The sequence below is a fragment of the Bos indicus x Bos taurus genome, chromosome 21 (genome assembly GCF_003369695.1).
Source record: "Bos indicus x Bos taurus breed Angus x Brahman F1 hybrid chromosome 21, Bos_hybrid_MaternalHap_v2.0, whole genome shotgun sequence".
Lineage (NCBI taxonomy): Eukaryota > Metazoa > Chordata > Mammalia > Artiodactyla > Bovidae > Bos > Bos indicus x Bos taurus.
The window spans coordinates 32,608,261-32,625,589 of NC_040096.1; the positions used below are offsets into that span (position 1 = coordinate 32,608,261).

Sequence of the window (17,329 nt, forward strand, 5' to 3'; positions counted from 1 at the left end):
TCTTATGTGAAAAAATTAGGTTATTCCAGTTGTGCTGATCACCAGACTCCAGTCAGAATTTATGTGAGTTTTGATTCCATGTGTAAGGTGAAAATTTTTTCCCCAATAGAATTTTCTTAATGCATTTTTCAAAGAATTCGAAACGTCTTGTTAAAATTTTCTACCCATCTGACTGAGCAAGATGACATGCTTTCCGGTGTGACTCATGAATTGCCCACCCTGCTCCCCAACTCAAGTCCAACCTTGACTTAAGAGTATGGTATAGCGGTATTCTTTGCCTTGACGTGCCACAGAAACTCTATAGCTCTTCTTAAAGAGGTTGTTTATTACAGGACTCGATATTTTACGTAAACTATGAAGCATTTTCACAAGAGTGAAAATATACCCAATTAACAGATGTTACCCTAACTGATGTGATTGGTGTCTTAAATCCTTAGACCTGTTGCTTTTAGGGTGCAGGTTCTGCCCTGTGCCTGAAAACAACTTCCTCAGCTTTAAAAATCGATTTAATTAAATTACAAAGGGGGGAAATGTACTACAGTGCGACTTTCACAGATGTTTCATGTAAGTTACATATAAGAATTTTTAAAGCTGAGGAAGTTGTTTTCAGGCAGAGGACAGAACCTGTAAGAGACGTGGGTCCCATCCCTGAGTCAGGAAGATCCCCTGGAGTAGGAAATGGCAAACCACTCCAGTATTCTTGCCTGGGAAATCCCATGAACAGAGAAGTCTGGGCAGGCCAGGGTCCATGGGGTCGCAGAGAGTCTAACACACCTGAGCGATTTAGCATGCATATGCATGCACACGCACCCAGCATCGATATAAAAATGGTGTCTACACTTTGTGGTTTTAAGGCATGGTGCACGGATCCTGAAATTCAGCTCAGATTTTAAGTAGGGGGGAAATTTGGCTCATAAAGGACAAAAAATATGTACCAAAATGTTCTATTTTCCTATATTCTCGGTGTTTTGTAAGAAACTACCTGTTAAGTAATAAACACTTACCAGTTTGATTTCTTGGCTTGTTTTCAAGTACCACAATACTTAGTGGGTGGTGAGGGTACTGAAAGGATCAATCTATTTGGTGATTATAAAATCTCAACAGCATTAGTAATTTTAGAATATCTATCAAGTGAACTGTAATGTCTTTCAAGAATATTTAAAAGAATAAAGCTTTTGTATTTTTTTTCCTTTAGGGTTCTCACCTAATCTACCCTCAGAATTTGCAATTGTTTTGATTCTAGTTCTTTTCAAAAGCTTTTTGTTTAGAGTTTATTAGAAAATCTGATTTACACTAAAATGTTCAAACAACTGTAAAACTTAAATGTCACAATAAGGAAAAAGATATGTTTTGACCTTTTATAGACATAAAGACAAAAAAGCTAAGACCCAAAAATCAGTGAATTACCTTTTCAAGGACTACAGAGTTTCTGCAAAAGCTGAAAAGACAGGACCTATTTATGTCTGTGTTACTATTAATAAAACGTTAGGAACATGTAGACTGCCTCAAGCAAGTATTAATTAATTGATTAGAAAAACATGTTCATTATCTTCTGTTAGTGTACTATAGAAGAAAATATTATATGAGACTCCTGACAAACTATTAAACTACAGCATTAAGAACTATTGAAGTGAGTAAAACTTGTGGAATTAGATGAAATAGAGAAAAAGTAAGTTAAAATATTGATTGAAATACAGTAGTAGTGCCTTTAGGAAACTATCTTTGGAAAGCAAAGGAGTTTTTAAAGTTGGTCTTTATACCATTCCATGGAAGAAATGCAGTATAATAGAAATAAGAAAAATTGTTGCAGCTGAGAGACTTGAGCAACTTAAAGAATTGTCTGTTCAGAAGAAAGCAATTTATAAAGCACATATCTGAAAGAAGATGTTTTGTGATAAGTGGCAGTTATTCATTGGTTCCATCAAAGAAGAAATATTAGAAAACCTTGTGGAAAATAGAGGGAAGTTCATGGAACCTGCTTTTATTCTCTTTAAAAGTGTTTTTGTAGAGTAGTTTGCTGTCTTCCAAAGGCTTTTTTTTTTTCCTTACAGTTCTTTGTTGCAGTTTTCTTTGCATGTTCTAATAGAAACATTATCAAAATTAGAAAAATAAAGACTTTTGTAGGTGTATTCTGTGGCTTCTTTAAGTAAATGAATTTCATTCCATTACTTGCCATCAAGAAAAAAGAGATTGTCCATTTTTTCATAATATTTAGATTAGATAACCATTTTCTTTTTCAAAAAGCAGTCATTAGATATACTGCTCATAGCAGTTTGAAATAAAACAGTAGGTCAAAATTCTGGATTCTGTCTCACTGAAGTTTAATTATCCAGGAAGAGCTAGATGCTATCTCTAATGCAAAAGGATCTTTTCATTCTTTTGTCTACCTTTCTTTGTAAAATCATGCTCTTGTTTTACAACTATTGCTTTTTGGTATATTTGTTGTTTTGATAGTTCCTTGTTTTTGCCATTGAGTTGAAAAGGAATATGCTAATAACATGAATGGTCCTTAAACCTGCTGTTCTGCTGTCATCTCAGGGCCATCAAGAGTATTCAAATGAGAATACCCCTTTCATGACCTTTCATTATTTCAAGAAAAGTTTATTGAGTGCTTACTATGTAATAGTCTCTGTTTTAGGATCTTGAAATACATCAGTGAATACACACAAATATCCATATTCTCTTGGAGTATCAGTTCAGTTCAGTCATGTCTGACTCTTTGTGACCCCATGAACCGCAGCATGCCAGGCCTCCCTATCCATCACCAACTCCCGGAGTCCACCCAAACGCATGTCCATTGAGTCGATGATGCCATCCAACCATCTTATCCTCTGTCGTCCCCTTCTCCTCCTGCCTTCACTTTTCCAGCATCAGGGTCTTTTCCAATGAGTCAGCTCTTCACATCAGGTGGCCAAAGGATTGGAGTTTCAGCTTCAGCATCAGTCCTTCCAATGAACACCCAGGACTGATCTCCTTTAAGATGGACAGGTTGGATCTCCTTGCAGTGCAAGGGACTCCTCAAGAGTCTTCTCCAACACCACAGTTCAAAAGCATCAATTCTTCAGAACTCAGCTTTCTTCACAGTCCAACTCTCACATCCATATATGACCACTGGAAAAACCATAGCCTTGACTAGACAGACCTTTGTTGGCAAAGTAATGTCTCTGCTTTTTAATATGCTGTCTAGATTAGTCATAACTTTCCTTCCAAGGAGTAAGCCTCTTTTAATTTCATGGCTGCAGTCACCATCTGCAGTGATTTTGGAGCCCAGAAAAATAAAGTCTGACACTGTTTCCACTGTTTCCCCATCTATTTCCCATGAAGTGATGGGACTGGATGCCATGATCTTCGTTTTCTGAATGTTGAGCTTTAAGCCAACTTTTTCACTCTCCACTTTCACTTTCATCAAGAGGCTTTTTAGTTCTTCTTCACTTTCTTCCAAAGGGTGGTGTCATCTGCATATCTGAGGTTATTGATATTTCTCCTGGCAATCTTGATTCCTGCTTGTGCTTCCTCCAGCCCAACGTTTCTCATGATGTACTCTGCATAGAAGTTAAATAAGCAGGGTGACAATATACAGCCTTGACGTACTCTTTTTCTTATTTGGAACCAGTCTGTTGTTCCATGTCCACTTACATCTGTTGCTTCCTGACCTGCATACAGGTTTCTCAAGAGGCAGGTATACTCCAAATCAAAACTGGAATTTTGCTCCCTTGATATTCCTAAATAAGCTCTGTAGTGTGATCATTGTTCAAACTGAATCAAGAAACAGCCCTAAACTTGATCTCTTTCGGTCTTGATCTCTAAGCATTCTAAACCCAGTCTTTAATATTTCAGTTGAATTTTTCTCCAGACCAGTAAAAGTCCCTGTGTTAAATATTCAACCCTTTTCATCGATGCATGCATCACAACCCTACCATTCTAACCTCCTTTGTGTGGTACAAACAAAAGTGAACAGTGGGGAAAATAGGGGATCAGATAGGCCTGGGTTCAAAAGTGATGTCTACATTTTACTAGCTGAGCTTCTTACTAGCTTGGTAACCTTGAACAATTTATTTAAGCTCTCTGAGCCTCACTTGTCAGAAACCTAAATGGGGTTATTTTATGTAAATCACCTGGCAGAATGCCTGTTGTTAGGAGCTTAAAAAACAGTGAAAGTGTTTGTCGCTCAGCCGCGTCTAACTCTTTGTCACCCCATGGACTGTAGCCCACCAGGCTTCTCTGTCCATGGAATTCTCCAGGCAAAAATACTGGAGTGGGTAGCCATTCCCTTCTCCAGAGAATCTTCCTGACCCAGGGATTGAACCCAGGTCTCCTGCATTGCAGAGTCTTTATGTCTGAGCCACCAGACATGGGAAGCCCATTAGGAGCTTAATGAATGCTATTATTTTACCCCCCGGTTTGCTTCATTCTAGCTATTGGGATATGCCTGCATGACTGTTGTAAGCCTTATTCCCAGAAGTATGGGGATGCAGTGCTAGGATTATTCAAATTCAGCCTTTCCCAATCTGAGTAATCTAAGCATGCCCACTTAGCTGTCAAGATTTTACTTTTTGTTCTTTGCAGAAGAAATCACTAATTTCCGTGATTATTTTAGATAATAAACAGAAGAGTTTCTAGAAAAGGTTAAAGAATCACTAATTTGAATTGTTAAAGGAAGACTTTTTGAATCAGTCTTCTAAACCTATTTAAATATTAAGCCTAACATTCAGGAGTCTTCTCTTGTTACCCATCTACACATTCCCAACTAAATTGGTCTCTGGGGCGGGGGAGGCGGGGGAGGTGGATGTATCTTGTACCCAACCTTTTCTATCTTGGTTCATACTATTCATTGTGTGAAACCTTTGTCTTTTCCTAGGAAAATCCTTATCTATCTATCAGAATGCCACTTTCTTTGGCCCTTTCTCAAGTACCACCTTCAGCTTCAAAAATTATTTTCTGATGTCTGTCCTCTAGTACTTCTGTTTTCCCAACTATATGTGCTGTGTCTGTTGACCCTTCAGAGCATTTTGTACTTTTCTTGCGGCATTTAAAATCCAGTATGACTGATATTGTTGTTGTGTATTTCTGTTGTTATTGTTGTCAGGCGAGTGTATACTCCTCGCTTCTGTCTCGTTGCAACAAAGATTTGGAGTGACGGACATTAAAGCCCTCGGCATGTCACAGCTCTCGGGTCTTGGGCAGACCAGACCGTGTTATAGCTCTTAGACAAATCAGTGTTACAGCTCCGTGTTACAGCTCTATTTTATTTAGATAATAACAGGAAAATCCATCCTCAAGGCATGAGGGCATGTCAACACAAAGACGCAAAGAGAAGCGCGTCCCAGCGCGTGGGAGAGAGAGCGAGAAAGTGCGCAAGCGGGAGAGAGAGAGACCCCCAGCCCTTTGGCTCCTCTTTTTATACGTTTTTCCTCCCCCTGGGCCTGCCCTATGTAAATTGGGCTGGCCAGAAGTGTTGTTTGTTCTACCTGAGGTCCTCACTCTGGTCCTCAGACATTCCTTTGTTCTATTTTTGCGGGCTTTTCCCTTCCTTGTCTTTTAGCCACCACCATTCTGGACTCCTGTTTCCTATTCTACCTACCTAACATTCCCCCCTTAAGAGATGGGAGGCCCAATTCTTTGGGAATAGGGGTGTCGAGGTCTTTCTGGCTACTTCCTGCTGAACTGGGATGGCAAGGGGTATTGGGCCTCCCCCTCTTGCTAGTCTCAGGCCTCAGAGTCCTTATAGCGATGTCCATCTAAGGGTGAGTGATATTTTCCGTGGTCAGCTGTAGTTTTATGTCTTTGTTGAACTGGCACTGCATGTTGTAGCTTGTTGACCTGGGTAGGGACAAAACAGATTAGACAATTGACACTACATGGAACAATCATAAGCAGCATCAATATGGCATAACAAGGACTAGTGGGGCATTAGCCAATTCCAAATTCACATCGCCAGGATGGCTTAAGTCCCTCCTTGTTCTGGAATCAGAAGATCTATCTCCTGTCTGTTTTGGAGTACAATCTTTGTCAAGCTTTGTTGGCTCTTTAGAGCTCTCCTGAGAAATCTTATCCCCAGAAACCAGATTTTGGGGGTGCTCATTAGAATGGCACTCATTGATAGTCCTGAATAGGTATCTGAGATCTCCCAGGGGCTCACAGGTGTATCAAGTGTCCTCTTCTGTTTTCTTCCACAGCTTAACTCATGAGTAGTGAATCCAGGAGTCTTGTCCTGGTACCTTGACTGCTGTGGGGGTAGAAAGTATTACAGAGTAGGGGCCCTTCCATGTGGGCTGAAGTTGAGCCTTTGGGGACCCATCTTTCCAGACTTTAATTAGGACTTGAGTCCCTGGAGCATATAGTGGTGACTCCTTAGAATCTTTTGGGTCCTGTTCATACCCCACAAGTGTATATCCTGTTGGAATTGCCCAATGGCCATGATGTAAGACTGGAGGGTCTGAACCTCTGGATCTAGGAAGAGGTCATTGAGATAAACAAAAGGTCTCCCATATAGCATCTCATAAGGACTAAGACCAACCTGTTCCTTAGGGGCAGTGTGGGTGCGGAGGAGAGCTATTGGTAAAGCCTCTTTCCATCCCAGGGAGGTCTCCTGGGTTATCTTTTTTATCACTGATTTTAAGAATTGGTTGGCTCTTTCTACTTTTCCTGAAGACTGAGGCCTCCAGGCACAATGGAAATAATAAGTAATGCCCAGTGCTTTCGAGACCCCTTGGGTGACCTTAGAAGTAAATGATGTCCCATTGTCACTTTGTAATGACCTGGGCAGACCAAATCTTGGAATGATTTCATGGAGCAGTTCTTTTTACCACCTCCTCAGCCTTCTCAGTCCGGGTAGGAAAGCCTTCAGTCCATCCTGTGAATGTATTTATCATGACTAATGGGTATTTATACCCTTGAGAAACTAGCATCTGGGTGAAGTCCATCTGCCAGTCCTCTCCTGGGTAGGCCCCACGTTGATGGACGGGCTGGGCCAGCTGGGGTCTTCGAGCTCCTTGGGAGTTGTTTACTTGGCAAGTGGGACAAGAGGAGACCACTTGTCTTATAGTTGTTTGGAAGCCTGTTCCTCTGAAGGACCTTTCTAGTCATCTTTGGAGGGCCTTTTCTCCTACATGAGTGGTGGCATGTAAGGAGTTAACCAACTTCCATTGGAGGTTTCCAGGCATAAAAAGGAGTCCCTTCTTTTGGAACCACCCCACATGATCTTCTTGAAAGCCCTCACTCTTAGCTTTAAGAGTCTTACCTTCAGTATATGAAGGAGTTTCTGGCAAATTATCTGTGGAACTAAGGTGGCAACCCCTATTAGGTCATTGTTCTGTACTGCTGCTCTCTTAGCTGCCTGATCAGCTGCTTGGTTCCCTTGTGCCACTTCCGTGCTCCCTTTTTGGTGTCTTTTACAGTGGGAGACTGAAACCTCAGTAGGCAGATGGACTGCCTCCAAGAGTCTAAGAATTTGATCACCATATTTGATTGGGGACCCTCGGGTGGTCAAGTGGCCCCTTTCTTTCCAGATAGCAGCATGTGCATGTAGCACCAGAAAGGCATACTTGGGAGTCAGTGTAAATGGCTACTCTTCTTCCTTTTCCCAGCTCTAAAGCTCAAGTCAGGGCTATGAGCTCAGCTAATTGGGCTGAAGTACCTGGTGGCAGAGGTTTAGCCTCTATGATCTCAAAATTGGAGACTACTGCATATCTGGCTCTTTTTTCCATCCAAGACAAAGCTGCTTCCATCAGTGTATCAGATTTCCTCAGGATTGGTCAGAAGATCTTCTGACAGTCCTGCTCGGGCTTTTGTCCAGTGGTCCAAGGTTTCTAGACAAGAGTGAAAGGGGAGAGAGCCCTCGGGGGTAGGCAGGAGGGTGGCTGGGTTAAGAACCTCGCAAGGGGATATAGTGAGGCCTGGATTTTCCATCAGCATTACTTGATATCTGAGGATTCTTTGATCAGACATCCATATATGGCCTTTCCCATTTAGGAGTTGTTTTACTTGGTGGCTGGTAAAAATAGTTTGCCCCCAAAGGAGAGTTTTAAAGCATCTTCTATCATGATTGCAATAGCTGCAAGATTTCAAAGGCAGGGGGGCCAGCCTCGTGTGGTTGGATCAAGCCTCTTGGATAAGTAAGCTACAGGCTGGGGCTCAGATCCCAACCTTTGAGTTAATACTCCCAAGGCTGTTCCATCTCTTTCATGGACATAAAGTTGGAATGCTTTTTCTGGGTCTGGCAACCTCAAGGCAGGTGCCTGAGTTAAGGCTTATTTTAGTGTAGCCTCTGCCTTCTTTTGAGGAGTTCCCCACATCAGTTTGATTGAATCTTATCATCCCTTTAAGCTTTCATATTAAGGGCTGGGCAATTGGACCATAGTTGGGTATTCAGATTCTACAATACCCAGTTAGCCCCAGGAAAGCTCACAATTGTTTTCGAGTCGTGTTTTCGATTCCTTGTACCCAATCAGAAGATAGCCTCCTGGACCCATGTGTAATCTGAACTCCCAGGTAAGTGACCTTTGTTTTGACCATCTGTGCCTTAACATGGGAGACTTTATATTCCCTTTCTGCCAAAAAGTTTAGAACCTGAATTGCATGTTGTTGGGCATTTTTCTCATCTGGAGAGAAGATTTGTAGGTCATCCACGTATTGTAATATTTTCCCATTAGGTCCTAGGTCCAGATCTAGGAGATCCTGGCTAAGGGCCTGTCTAAACAGGTGGGGGCTATCTCTGAACCTCTGAGGTAGTACTGTCCAAGTCATCTGTTGGTGTTTTTCTCCTGGGGCCTTCCACTCAAAGACAAAAAGATACTGGGATTCTTTAGCCAGTGGTATGCAAAAAAAATGCATCTTTGCGATCCAAGACTGTAAACCACTTGGCACTGGGTGGGATTTCTCCCAAGATTACATAGGGATTGGATACTGTGGGATGGAGGGGGACTACAGCTTCATTTATGATCCTGAGATCTTGAACCATTCACCAGGTTCTGTCCTTTTTCTTTACTGAGAGGATTGGGGTGTTACATGGCAAACTGGTGGGGACCAATAGCCCACAAACAAAGAATTTATTTATTAAAGGCTGTAGTCCCTCCTGAGCCTCTCTCCTGAGGGGATATTGTTTCTGGTTAGGAAACCGAGTGGGATCTCAGAGGACAATGATGACCAGTTCAACTTGGTGGGCTTGTCCAGGAGTTCCCTGGTCCCACACCTGGGGGTTAATTTTGTCTTCCCATAGTTTTTGGTCCCTCTCTATTGGAGAAGGTGTAATGGGTTCTTCAGTAGTAACCAGGAGCTGTAGAACTCTAGGGGTTGAAAAGCTTAGGACCTAGGACCATCACAAGGATGGTCCCCAGTTTAGTGAGTGTATCTCTTCCCATTAAGGGAGTAGGACACTCAGGGACCACCAGAAACTGGTGGGAAAATATTTGTCCATCCCAGCAACAAAGAAGTGCTCGGGTGAATCTTTTAGTAGTTGTTTTTCCTGTAGCATGCAAAATGGTACAGGTTTGGGAGGAGAAGGCTCCGGAATAGGAGATCAAGACAGAGTAGGTAGGCCCTGTGTCAACCAAGAAATTCTCAGACCTATCTGCCACATCCAGTTGCACCCTTGGCTCCAGCCCCGTGATGGTTATCTGTGGCAGGTGGGATGGCTGGAGTGGGCCACTTCAGTCCTGTTGAACCATCATAAGGGTAGGCTTGGCGCTTGACCTTGAGGCTCTTGGGTCCCAAGGGCAGAGTGCCGCCCTATGTCCCAGTTGATGGCATTTGTAGCAAGCCATTTTAGGAGACTTGTCACAGTTTGGACACTCTTTGGTCCAATGACCCGCCTGTCTACAGATTAGGCATTTGCCTAGTGCCTTGTCCTTCAAGGACTCGGGGTTTGCCATAGGGCTTCTCTGGAGGGTGGCCAGCATCTGGGCATGCCTTGTCTCTTTCCTTCTCTCCCTCTCTTGGGCCTTGGCCTTCTTCTCCTGTTCTCTGTTATAAAAGGTGTTGGTGGCTGTCTGGACCATCTCATCTAAAGAGGAAGCAGGGTACTGCTGCTGTAGCTGTTGTAACTTAATTCTGATATCCGGTGCACATTGGGACAGGAATTTGTCCTTTAAAATCACTTGTCCCTAGTAAGAGTCTAAGTCCAGATTGGTAAACTTTTGGAGGGCCTCTTTTAGCTTTTCCAGAAAGGCAATGGGGTTCTCATTGGGCTCCTGAGTTATTGCTGAGACTGGGCACAGTCCCACAAGTAATAGGCTTCCTTCTGTTTCCATGGGTGGACTTTCTTAGGGGTGAGTCTTTCTGAAGCTTATCCTACCCAGTACTGTTGCAACCTGAGAGCCAGGCGTCCCCGGGTCAGGGTGCAGATCCCGAGGCAGGCTAAGGCATGACAGCCTCCAAGAGATCGAATCCCCGGGCCGGTCAAGGTGTGACAGCCTCCCGAGAATTGGGTCCCTGGACAGGTCGAGACGTGACGACCTCCTGGGACCCCTGAACTGGTGGATCCCCAAGCAGGTTGAGGCGTGACAACCTTTCAAGGACCAGATCCCTAGGCAGGTCAAGGCAGGTTGACCTCCTGGGACCCCTGGACTGGAGTTGGGCATCCCCAAGATCTCCAGCGTGACCAGTGCTGGTTGGGATTAAGGGGTTGTAATCTTAACTCATTGCTGGTTTGTCCACCGTGGATGGAAATAGATATCATGATGTAAAGCAATCCAAGCCTGTGCCCTGAGACTGGGAAACAGTGTAACAGTCATAAGCCTTATCTTCTTACTCTAAGGGATTGTAAATCACTGATTTCTTTCCCTAGTCCTCCATAAGAGCAGGTTAGGGTGTCTCCAGTGGTAAACATTTCGTTGTCATAGACCCACTTTAGTTAATAACAGAAAGAGTGACAAAGGAGTGGGTTATCTGGCCCTGTTAGGGACATTAAGGTATTTTAATAGTAGGCTGGGTGGAGCAATGTTGCCTACAAGGGGGCAGGGTCCTGATTGTAGGAGTTGGTAATTGGCTTAAGAACAAATTTGTTTAGAGGCAACAGACCAAGTGTTCCATAAAAGTGGAGTGAAGATTTGATCCAGGGGTATATTTGTAACTTTAGGAGAAGGTTGGTAAGGGTTTGGGCCCAAACGGCCCAGGGCTAACTCCCAAAGTGGCACACGTTATCCCTGGAAGCCCAATTGCCTTTGAAGGGATGCCAACTGATGGACTTCTAGCAGGCACTGTGTGCCTGTCGCCCGCCCTAGCGGGTTCACTGAGAGATGTCGATGTTGAACATGTTGTAGGAAACATGGAAGATGAAGGGCAGAGGGATTGGATATTATACAGTATTTCCCTCCCCAGGGCCAGCTGTTTTCTGGTTGTCCCTCCATAGGATTGTAGAGGTGACACTGTGGGCCCGAATGGGGCTGAGGAAAAGAGCGTGAAACAGGAGGGAAGGGTGCAGAGCACAACCTTTGAAAGAATGACAGCACAAGGGCATAACGTAAACCGATTAAAATCAATCGGGTCCAAGATGACAAGTCAAATTCAAGTAAACCTTAATCCCCAATCTGTAGCCAAAAGACACACCCAGAGGTGGCAGGACAGCTCTAAGGCACTGTCAGAAGACAGAGGAGTGGGTGGTTCCCCAATGGCTGGTAAGATCCTCCCACTCATTAGCATATGAATTCACCCCGCTCGCAAAACCTAGCCAGGCCACATTCCATGGCCCATACCCTGTAGAGTGGGCGCTTCTCTCTGAATCCTAACAAATCTACCTCTTACCTATAGCTTTGTCTCTCACTGAATTTCTGCAATGAGACATCAGAGCCCGAGCTTCATTAGAAAGTCCTGAAGCCAGGCATCCTGGGTTTTGGTCCGGCTCAAGTCCCAGGAGAGAGAGCTGAAGGACAGGAGGAAAAAGCAATGGGAAAAACGTGCCAATGAATCCCCTTCATAGCCTGCCGGAAAATTTGCTAAATATCTGACTGGTGCTCACAGTTTTCATTGGCCTAATCCTTGGTACAAAGAAGAGTAAGGACAGAAGAACCCCACTGGCTTGGGTAACAGCTACTGGGGCTCAGCAGATAGTGCCTTTGGAACATGCTAAGGAGTAGCCCCTCCAGAGTCCCGGGATTGTGCCCACTTCCGCCCACCTGTTTGCGGGGGGGGGGGGGGGGGGGGGGGGGGTTGGGGGGGGGGTTGTGGTTCGAGGAAACAAGAAACGAGAAATTGTAAAAGAATTAAGATTTCATTAGGCATATGTCCCTCCAGCCATAGGAGCAAGGATCTCCTGCCTTAACCAGAGGTCTTCTGGAATCTGAGACTGAGCCTCGTGAGCTTTCTGCTGAGTTCGTTTTTTACTGTCCTGGTTTCCAGCAGTATGGGCCTCTTGTCACTTTCCTTGCGCTGGGTTTTCTTGTTCCGCTGGGCTCCTGCTGTGCTTGGCCTCTTCCTTGCGGTTCTGAGGTTGTTACAGCCGGGTTAAATCCGAGTCACAGCACCATAGGTGTCAGGCGAGTGTATACTCCTCGGTTCTGTCTAGTTGCAACAAAGATTTGGAGTGACGGACATTAAAGCCCTCAGCATGTCACAGCTCTCGGGTCTTGGGCAGACCAGACCGTGTTATAGCTCTTAGACAAATCAGTGTTACAACTCCGTGTTACAGCTCTATTTTATTTAGATAATAACAGGAAAATCCATCCTCTAGGCGTGAGGGCATGTCGACCCAAAAATGGGAAGAGAAGAGCGCCCCAGCGTGCGGGGGAGAGTGAGAGAGAAAGTGCACGCCTGTGGGGGTGTCAGGGGGCGGGCAGTGGAGAGACCCCTGGCCCTTTGGCTCCTCTTTTTATATGTTTTCTCTCCCCCTGGGCCTGCCCTATGTAAATTGGGCTGGCCAGGAATGTTGTTTGTTCTACCTGAGGTCCTCACTCTGGTCCTCGGACCTTCCTTTGTTCTATTTTCGCAGGCTTTTCCCTTCCTTGTCTTTTAGCCACCACCATTCTGGACTCCTGTTTCCTATTCTAACCACCTAACATTGTCATATGTAGAGTTCATGAATGGTTATAAAAGTTTGCAGGCTATACGATATTACTGTCTGTGTCTACTGTCCTACCTGGCCATGCACATCATAAGTATTCAGTAAATATTTGTGGAGTTGAATTGGCAATTGGGGTAGATGAAACTGATCAATAACTTTTGTCCAGTACTTATACCCATTGTTTAATATATATATATTAATATATATTATATATATGTTTATATATACATCAATAATCTTATAGCTATATGATGAGACCTATGAGAACTCAATTTAATTGGAAAGAACCTATCCTCAATTTAATTGGAAAGAACTAAGTTGTAATTAATATGTACAGATTTTGAAGACTGAAGGTGTTTCAGTGAAGGTGGGGTGTGGACTCATTGTAGAGTAGCTTGCATTTTGAGAGATATCCCAGGCTGTCTGAACTCAGAAACAGAATAGATTTAGATATCAAGAGATGCTTACCTTGCAATTCCACTCCTAGTTATATACCCAAGAGAATTAGAAATGGGTTCACATCTTTCCCCCAGATGTTCCTAGCAGCATTTATTTGTAAGAGCCAAAAAATAGAAACAAAACCAAATGTTTATCAATTGATGAATAAATAAGCAAAATGCAATGTAGTCATACAGTGGACTATTATTCATCAATGAAAAGGAATGGAGCATTGGTACATGCTATAAAATGGATGAATCTTTAAAATATTACACTATAGGGAAAGAAGCTAGACACAAAAAGCCACATATGATTCCATTTATATGCAATGTCTAAAACAGGCAAAACCATAGAGACAGAAAGTTAATATATTAGTGTGCCAGGAACTGCGGATGGAGAATGACTGCTAATGTGTATGGAGTTTCTTTGAGGGAATGATGAAAATGTTCTGTGATGGTTGCACAACATAACCATGATACGAAAATACCTTGTATACAAATATATTGGGCCAGCCTGAAAGTTGGTTCAGATTTTCCAGTAAGATGATACAGAAAAACCAGAATGAGCTTTTTTGGCAAACCCAATACTAAACCACTGAACTGTATACTGAAGGGGTGAATTTTATGGGATGTGAATTATACCTTTAAAGAGAGGGATATACCTAAACTTGAAGATTCTGGATTTTGGGATGGGACTAGAACAAAGAAGTAGTAGTGAAAGTTGCTCAGTTGTGTCCAACTCTTTGCAACCCCTCTGTCCATGGAATTCTCCAGGCAAGACTACTGGAGTGGGTAGCCATTCCCTTCTCCAGGGGGTCTTCCCAACCCAGGGACTGAACTTGGTTCTCCTGCATTGCAGTCAGGTTCTTTACTTTCTGAGCCACTAGGATTATAAGGATGTGATAATTCTCATATTCTAGAGGGAAATGTAAGTGTCTAGGTGCAGATCAGGTGAGGATGGATAGGTTTCTGGCTATCATGTTTCTTATGAAGCAGGCAGTGAGGTGAATGGTTAGACTAGAAGGGTGTTGACAAGGGAGAACAGCATTTTAGGAACTTAAAGGAAGCTTCAGATTTTTTTCTTGATAGGGTCAAGGATGTGGTACGTGGTCATCCTGGTTTCAGTGTGAAGGTCAGCTTAGTTCAGAGGGGGAAAGTATCATAGGGAGTCTGATAGCAATCAACAATGAAGTTACTGGAGAAGATAGGAGAACAGAGACTCGACAGAAATATTAGAATTTGATTCTAAAACTATCCCTATATGATGAAAAACAGTTAAATCATAGTGGAAAGGAACCAAGGGCAATGATTTGGAGAAGTTGGTACATATGAAGGTATTCATTTGAAGAAATGCTTGAGTACCTTTTATGTGCCAGGCACTATTAAATAAAACCATAGTTGTTTTCTTTATTTGAATTATTTTTTTAGAATAAGATCTTAGGAGTGAAATTGTTCATATTCAGAGTATGAGTATTTATAGTTCTTGATACAATAGGCTGTATTATTTCTCTAAAAAGTTATACTAATTTTTGATGTCACTAATTTTTGAATACAAGTGTGTTGTCTTAACCACAATTTCACCAGCAAAAATTCTTGGCTAATTGGATAGGCATAAAATTATTCTTCTCTTTGATTATTGCTTCCATTATAGTGTTTCTTTATTATGGAATTGTCATCTGTGGGAGCATGAAGGAATTCAAAGCCTTTATATTTGCTCCCTCATCTGGTATAGCTTCCTTAAAGAATATGGATTTTTAAGGACCCTAGGAATCAAACCAGCCCCTAATTTGAATTAGCTCAAAACTACTGTTACTCAGTGGTGTTCTGCTTATTTCTTAAATGGTATTCACATTTAAACCAAATTTAGCTATAATTCCAATTCCCATTCAACTAACTTAATTCTCATAATTTGGTGTTTTAGGTATTAACCAACTTCATGTTGCATATGAGAAGATAGAGGCTAGTTCACTTGCCCAGGGTCACTTGACCTGTAAGTGAAAGAGACAGGATTTGAATGCAGCCACTTATTATTCTCAAAATCTGTGATCTCCTAGAGTCATTACTAAAATTTACTGGGGGCTAATAGAAACTGGAAATGAAATTTGAAAGGGAACTTGGCCAATCAAGCACTTACTTACATATGTATGTAATGAAGCAGTTAGCAGAAAAGGTTTTTTTCATTTTATTTGTTTATTGGCCCTCAAAGAGGCCCAGAGTAACTTTTGAAATAATAACTTCAAAATTGATAACAAGGTTAGTGAGATACTCAAAAGCATAGTACATGATAGCAAAGGAAGAGAGTTTTTTTCATTTTTATTCAGTATGATATGCTTACTAGACAGATTTAGGATCAGGAATATAAAACGAGATGCCATGTTCAAATGCTCAGCTTTAATCAGATAAAATACTCCAACATATAGATAAGGCAATTAAGGCTCAGAATTACATACCAAATACAGTGACACAGTGGACCCTAGAATATCAGCCACCTGCTTCCTAGTACACTTTGCTAAATTGACTGAACTAAGTAGAAACAACAGTCTCTGTGCTTGTTTTGTAATTTATAATTTTTATAATTTAATATGCTATCCTTAAAAGAGATAATTTCTTTGTGTATTTTAAAACAATAAAGATCCACACACCAAATTCCTAAATATTTAGTGATAGATTAGAATAAGACGTGATACTAAAGACCAGGTTGAACCCTAGTGTATCAGATAGTCTATCTGTAAGTTATACCCAAACAATATTTATCTGTATCCCAGATGAGTATTTGGGATTTTCAACAAAGCCCAGCCCTTTTTTTCTATTCCTAATCCTTTAAGTGAAACTAATACCCCTGCATCCCCCAAAATGGTATCCAGATACTCCACTTTCATTTCTTAGCCTCAAAATTTATATTTCCTTTCTCATGCCATCTCCACACTTCCTTCATTCCTGTACTTCATAACTTTAATTCCTATTCTCTTAACACAAACCTTGCATTTTTATTGCCAGTGATACCACAATTACTTCAGCTCTTTGCAAAAGCAATATAGCTCTTGTGTCAGCAATAATAATAGGTTCACAGTCTTGAGCCAAATTTCCACTGATAGGATTTTATTCTGAGAAAATACTTCAAATAAAGAAAATAGTGAAAGGGACAAAATGTTAATGGCACTGATATCTATACTGTTTTTAAAAACTGGAAACCTTCTAGATACCCAAAAATAGAATAATGGTTAAGCAAATTATTACCTATTCATTCAATAGGCTATTAGACATTAATTTTTCACAATAGCTTCTTTTAAAATATGTTAAAAGATGCTCTAAGAATGTTTATGCCAAAATGAAAAAAGGAGAAATCAAGAAAAAATAGAAAATTTTATGTGATTCATGTATTTCTGAAGCATTTGTATTTTCTGTGTCATAATAACTGACATTCATTGAGCATATACTGGTATCAGGCACAATACTAAAGCAATATTACAGAAGTATTGAGTAATTAGTAAGAAACCTGCTTTAAAGTCAGATCCTAGCTCCATCACTTACTAGTATGTGATCTTAAAAAAGAAACTGGAGATAGTAACTATATCTACATTAAGTTATTTAATCTATATAAAGTGTCTGGCACATTGCATGCCCTCATTAAAGTGTTTTTGTTAGTAGACATTTTATAGACATTTTAATCTTCACATCCTCACAACATTTATGAGATGGTGTTATTTTCATTTACATAAGAGAAAATTGAAGCTCAGAATGTTTAAATACTTGAGTCAAATAACTTGCCAAGGTCACACAGCTAATATGCAGTAGATTTTTGATTGAGAGCCCATGCTATGACTTCTGCTCCTTGAGCTGAGGTTCTAGGTTGCTGCAGATTAATGCTTTTGCTGAGAACAACATGAGAGAACAAATT

At 41.7% G+C, this 17,329-nt stretch overlaps 1 protein-coding gene across 2 annotated transcripts in view; it reads left to right on the forward strand.

The window, feature by feature from the left end:
• The window catches only part of HMG20A (high mobility group 20A), a 76,986-nt gene that overhangs the window by 617 nt on the left and 59,040 nt on the right, over positions 1 to 17,329 (forward strand). The gene's annotated exons all lie outside the window — the stretch shown is intronic.